The sequence below is a fragment of the Arvicola amphibius genome, chromosome X (assembly GCF_903992535.2).
Source record: "Arvicola amphibius chromosome X, mArvAmp1.2, whole genome shotgun sequence".
Taxonomy (NCBI): Eukaryota; Metazoa; Chordata; class Mammalia; order Rodentia; family Cricetidae; genus Arvicola; species Arvicola amphibius.
Window position 1 is genome coordinate 50815773 of NC_052065.1, and position 6617 is coordinate 50822389.

The 6617-nt window shown below is 41.7% G+C and overlaps 1 non-coding gene across 1 annotated transcript; it reads left to right on the forward strand.

Annotated features, from left to right (window-relative positions):
- Positions 1 to 3543: 3543 nt before the first annotated feature.
- Positions 3544 to 3682, forward strand: LOC119805625. Its single transcript, XR_005283941.1, has one exon. It is a non-coding gene; the product is annotated as a small nucleolar RNA SNORA16B/SNORA16A family (small nucleolar RNA).
- The last annotated feature ends 2935 nt before the right edge of the window (positions 3683 to 6617 follow it).

Consider the following 6617-nt stretch of genomic DNA (forward strand, 5'->3'; position numbering starts at 1 on the left):
CAGGACAACCAGGGTTGTTACACAGAGAAACCTTGTCTTGAAAAGCAAAAATCAAAAAGCACAGTATATCCTTTAATCCCAGCAGTTGGGAGGTAGCAGCAGCTGGATCTCTGTGAGTTCCAGTTCCAGATCATCCGGAGCTACACAGTGAGACCCTGAGTCAATAAATAGATGATAGATAGATAGATAGATAGATAGATAGATAGATAGATAGATAGACAGACAGACAGGTAGATAGATTCCACATAGTATAGCTGTGGCTGCCTGGACAAGAGCTGGAAAAGATCTGGCCTTTCAACATTTCATCATGATGGAGGAGAAGCTCATGAAACCTTGCCCCTCCTTGGGGGGGTTAATGAATGGCTAAGGGAGAGATTTTCACTGGTATAGCCAATGGTAAGTGGCCCGTGCTCAAGTAAATAACCCCACATCATGCTCGGTCAACTCAGTCACAAAAATAAAGAAATGTAAGTGGGGGGACTAGATGGGAAGAAGAGGGTACAGCAGGAGTAAAAAGAGAATGAGGAAGAATAATGGAGGGTGAATAGGATCACAATACATTGTATTTATTATGAACTTGTCAAAATATAATTTAAAAATGTTCCCTTAGATCTAATACATAGACAGGCTTAAATAGTGATCCCGTCACTATAAATTTTAATCTTTAAATAATGTACTAGGGACTGGAGAGATGGCTCAGCAGTTAAGGGCACTGGCTGTTTCCCCGAGAACCCAGTTCAGTTCCTAACACCTACATGGCAGCTCATAACTGTCTAGCTCCAGCCCCAGGGGATCCAATGCCCTTTTCTGGCCCTCCTCCACAGAAACCAGGCACACATATGGTACACAGATACACATTCGGGCAAACACTCATACAAGAAAATAAATAAAATCTCATAGAAATAATATGCTATAATCTAAAATATTATTCCTTCTTAGGTTTTATTTTTCTCTAATAGGAGAGTCAAAAACTATGAAGGTCTTCCCTATCTTCTTTGATTCAAGAGAGACCTACTCTCAAACATTTCCAGGCTCCCACTCCTATTTTGGCTTTATGACTGAAAAATTAATTCACTTCACCTTAACATACAACCCATGCAGTCAGGTGACTCCCTAAACGTGTTAATACAAACGCTTTCATCTTCTGATGGAGATATTTTAAGGTTGACTTTTTCTCAAAGGAAACGAAATAAAGGCAGCATATTCTAAAAACCCATCGTATCTGGGCGTATTTCAACACCCCTGAGACAGCCATTGGCAAAAATTAACTTCTAAAACATCCTAGCAGCAAAATGTAGCTCAGCTCCATTGCCCCTTCCTCGTAGCACACTTCTTAACCTGAAAAACCTAAGTGATATGAATGCAAGATGCATGTCTGTCTGCACGGAATACGATGCAATGATCGCATAGCTCCAATTCCATTATGCTATAATTAATCTTAATTACACATGCGACCCTGTCTGAGTTAAGACTCACAGAGCTTGAATCTTGTGTTGCCTGTAATTCCACTGTGTTATTTTGAGAAATAGAAAGTCATAAAACCTTCTAATGCAATATGGTGTTTCCTTCCTAGAGGGGTAGGAGAGACCAACTGTGCTCATCCCAGCGTGTTCCCCACCATTTACCGAGGACCAGGAGACAGCATTTTGTGTCCCAGTCTCCCCTTCCCAGGCTCGGAGCAGTCAGCACGTGGGAAAGGAAAGGCTGATTACATAGCCAGTCACCTGACAGAAGGGGCGGCACCCGACCCTCTTCATCTGTTTATGTTTCTCTTTAGTGTACTGAAGCCTGACTAAGGACTTGGCATTTGCCTTCTTTTCCGTGTATCATTGTGAGAATTTCCTGGGTTCTCTTTCAATCTTCCCCCTCTGGCTTTCACAGGCACTTATTAACCGTCTTGGAGCTTCTCCAGGCACACCCAGTAACTCCTACGGAGCAAAGGATCTTCTTAGAAGGCGGAGAGCTGCACCCACGGCAGCCCCTTTATTGTGGTACAATACAGACACTGCCGGCATTAGCTGTGAGGCCAAAATCATTAGATCCTTTTTCCATCCACTGAACTATAGCGCAAACGGAGATTTCTTTTAAAAAGATAAAAATATCTTTGGAGCTGGGAATTCCAGTATCTGACCCCATGTTGCGTAGGGGAAAGAAATGTCTGCAACTATTAGAAAGCGTTGTTCTTGAGAAAACATGAGAACTCTATTATGGTTTGTGGACTTTGACTGGACACGTTTTGACCCTGAGAAGGACAAGCTTTGCTTATTGGAGGAACAGGACAGAAAATGTTTATTAAAAAAACACTGCACCTCCTCCAGTGGAGTCTGGCAAAAGGGCTGAGTCCTGTTATAGTGAACAAGGGAAGTAAAGCAAAAGCAAGGGCTGATGAAGGCTGTCCTGTGGCGGGAAGATGGCGGACACCTGCCTGACACCTGCCGTGGGGAGGATGAGGAAGTACTGAGACACCTAGAACATGGGAGACTCCATATGCAAGCTTTAACCATGCTATGACACCCAGGGGCACAGCTTTTCTGGAGGCTAGAGTGACCAGCAACATCTATTCCGTGCTCGGATTCCTATAGCCTCAGAGAAAGGTATGAACTTAGCCTCTTCTTGATTTTCTGCACTTTCCAGAAAGTACTTTCCAGAAAGCGTAAAGGCTCCCTTTATAAGAGAGAGGTACCATATAGGTAGATTTGGCTTTTCAATGTTGTGCAGATGACAATTCTGTCCAAGAGACACCAGAAAGAGACCTGTATGTTATCCTGTCGCCCAATTTATGAAAAAGCAAGGAACTACTATAGTATAATCAATGTACACTTTCTTTTCTTATCTGTTTTCTTTCCTTTTGTTTTGGAGACAGGGACTCTCTACATAGTCATGGCTGCCCTGACACTCACTGTGTAGATCAGGCTGGCCTCAAACTCACAGAGATCTGCCTGCATCTGCCTTCAGTCAGGAGATTAAAGACATGTGCCACCACATCTGACTCAATGTGCCGCCTCTTGATCTGGATCCTAGCTACATCAGAGTGTTGAGCTCTCCGCTTACATATGTGCACTTTTCTGCCTTTATGTAACACTTTTAATTTTTAGGTTTGTTTTATTTTGCGTGTATTACTAGTTTTCCCATGTGTGGTATGTGCACAATGTGTGTGCTTGGTGCCCTCAGAGGTCAGATGAGATGTCAGATTCCCTGGAACAGCCGGTGCAGTTTTGAACTGCCATGTGGGTGCTGGGAATTGAACCCAGGTCCTCTACAACAGCAGTAAATGCTCTTAATCATGGAGCCCTCTCTCTGTCCACAAGTGTAAATTCGAAGGCTGCTTTGGGGACTGATAAGATGGCTAAGTGAGTAGGAGCACTTGCCACCAAGTCTGGAGACCTAAGTGGCGGAAGGACAGAGTTGTCCTTTTAACTGCGCATGAACTTGTACACACATACACACACACACACACACACACACACACACGTCATGGCACACATAAGGGGATAAGAAAAGCTTTTTAAATGTAGTTTTCAATCTCTTTAAAAGAATTCAAATGGCGGCCCTTGTCAAAGCTGCAGCTGCTTCTGCATAACTGATGTGGTCAAAAGAAGCCCCAGCTAACCGTTCCCCTTACCTGCCATTACCTGTTTCCATTTGCCGTAACACATCTGTAAGATCTTGGGAAAAAGCAGCTCCATCTCGACATTTTTGAGAAGGAGCCAGAGAGTTTTGTTACCAGTGGATACTCTACAACTATTGAATCTTAAACATGGAGTCAGCATAATAGGGCTTTGGGAAGCAGTTTGCTGAGCCCAATAAGCAACATGAAGGGGCACTTGCAAGTATGTTCACGTTGGAAACATCTAGTGGCACATAGCAATGCTCTGGGTCACTGCCCTGTAAGCTAAGGCTGGCCGGGCCATAACGTTCCTTAGCGCTAGGTACAGGGAGCTATAATATCATTGTGGATAACTGTGTTAGCATTCAAAAAAATGAAGTAAGAATTCAAAGACTAAATCATCAGTTTTCAAAGTAGAAATAAATAAATAAATAAATGTTCACCGAGTGGTGGTGGTGCATGCCTTAAATCCCAGCATGCAGGAGACAGAGACAGGTGGATCTCTGTGAGTTCAAGGACAGCCTGGTCTACAGTCAAGACAGGCTCCAAAGCTACACAGAGAAACCCTGTCTCAAAAAAATAAATAAAAATGAAATAAATAAATATTCAAAATTTAGATGAAATGAGTGGTTGTACACTTCTTGGTTTCTCATCTGCCTTTTTTCCATATTGAAATGTCTTGTGTGTGTGTGTGTATGTGTGTGTGTGTGTGTGTGTGTGTGCGTGTGTGTGTAGGCAGACATGCATGCCCCATGGAGGACTACTTGAAGAAGCTGGTTCTCTTCTTCCTCCATGCCCGTCACAGGGGTTGAACTCAGGTTGTCAGCTTTGGTAGCAACACCTTTACCTGCTGAACCATTTTCTCAGCACCAACTGCCTTTTTGAAACATGTAGATACTACCTATTTCCCCCCTACTCTTGAAAAAATTGCTAACATTTTGTTTTATTTTGTATTTTGAGACAGAATCTCAGGTAGCCACAGCTGGCCTTGAATTCACTATGTAGTTAATGACAAGCTTAAACTACTGATCCTCCTGCCTTTGCCTGCTAAACATTGTCTCATGCTGCCACGCCCAATTTCTACCATGTGGAGGATCTGACACAGGGCCCCATGCATGCTAGGCAAGCACTCTACCACTGAGCAACATTCCTAAGCCCATTTGACATCTTTTCTCAGTTCCTTTATTTTTCCTGCCCACACACTTTAAGGCACTTGAAAATTATTGGTTAGTGGGTTTTTTCTATTCCAGAATTAAAGCAAGTACCGCAGGACCCTTTACTTAAACTATAGTATTGAGCCTCATTGTTCACCAAAAACAACTATAACAATGGCACTAAATAAAAGATAAAACAAGTATTTAGAAGTCTCACTCCTGGGTCGAGAGAGATTGTTCAGGGGGTAAGAGCACTTGTTGCAAGAGACTGGGGTTGATTTCCCAGAACACACAAAGCGGTTCACAGGCATCTTTAACCCCAACTCCAGTGGATCTGATGCCCTCTTCTGACTGCTACACACACACCAGGCATGCACATGGTGCACATACATGCAAACAGGCCAAACATTCATACACATAAAATAAAATAAATAAGTCTTTAAAAACATTTCTCAATCTAGAAGCCAGCAAGATGGCTCATCAGGTAAAAGCACTAACCACCCAGCTTGACTACCTCACTTCAATCGCTGAAACCCACATGGTAGAAGGAGAGAGGTGCCAAGAGTTGTCCTCTGATCTCTATACACAAGCTATGGTATTCACACGCGCGCACACACACACACACACACACACACACACACAAAATATAAAGGAAAAAAACCTTTCTACTCTCTAAATGTTTCCTCTTCACCTACTGAGAAACTTTCCACGTTATAGGGACCATATACTTTGGAAAGCCATTGGTACTGACTTGTGCTTTTTGTGATGAAGTCACTAATCTTGAGTCGAATGCCTTCCCAGATAACAAACAATTTGCTGGAAAGACATCTTGGGAGTGAGTAACGATCACGTATTACTGAGCTCTGTTTAGAACTCGTAACTCAAGACTGACTGAAGTCAATAAATAGTGGGAAAAGGGGGCATTGTGGCATGAAGACTGGTTTACATGCTACACTAGGGTTGTGCTCGTTTTCCATTAATCTTCTTGAAGGGACTTGGAGATTTGGTTGTTTTCTGCTTCTGAAATCCTCCTCAGCTAGACAACTATCACCAAAGAGCGAGCTGCATGGCTCTAAGCATATCATATGTGCTCTGGAAATGAGGGCATAAACAATGGCAACACAAAGATATATTAAAAAATACATAATGTAACTTGTCTTAATATACTTTTCTGAGTCTAAAAATATGCCAGACCAAAAGAAACATATTTACATAAAAAGCAGACAAGGTCAAATAACAAAGAAAGCCCTTAATTAGTTGTAATCAACTTTAATTTGCATACCGTATATAATTCCTAAATGATTGTTAATAATAACTTTATATAATGGACTTCCAATTTTCATGAAAATGGCACATTTTGATAAGCAGACACAAAACCTTAGTACTAATAAGGTTTAATTTGCATACATTAGACTGATTATCCAAACAAAAGGATTACAGTATTACTTCTCCATACCTTTATGTCCTTATTATGCACATTTATTAACTTCACAAAAGCTAGCTGTTAGTGACAAACAATAGCCATGGTTGAAAAAGAAATCTACAGAATGAAGGAAGCACATTTTAATGCTAAGGAGCAAAGTTTATACATCATAGATGCCAAATTTAACTGTTTGTTGGTTAAAAGGGCCCGAATTTCACAGAGCTTTTTATCCTTTGAATAAAACAGCTTGTTTTTGTGACCTGCAAAAAAAATGCCCTAAGACATCACTCGAATTTAATAATGAACTTATCTCAAGCTAAGAAGGCTCCTCGACACCGCAGTATGCTGAGAATTCACGAACAGCCACAGAATTAAGCTTTAAATGTGGAGTTCTCGGGTGCAGCGTTAATAAATATACTTCAACAAGCTCAGT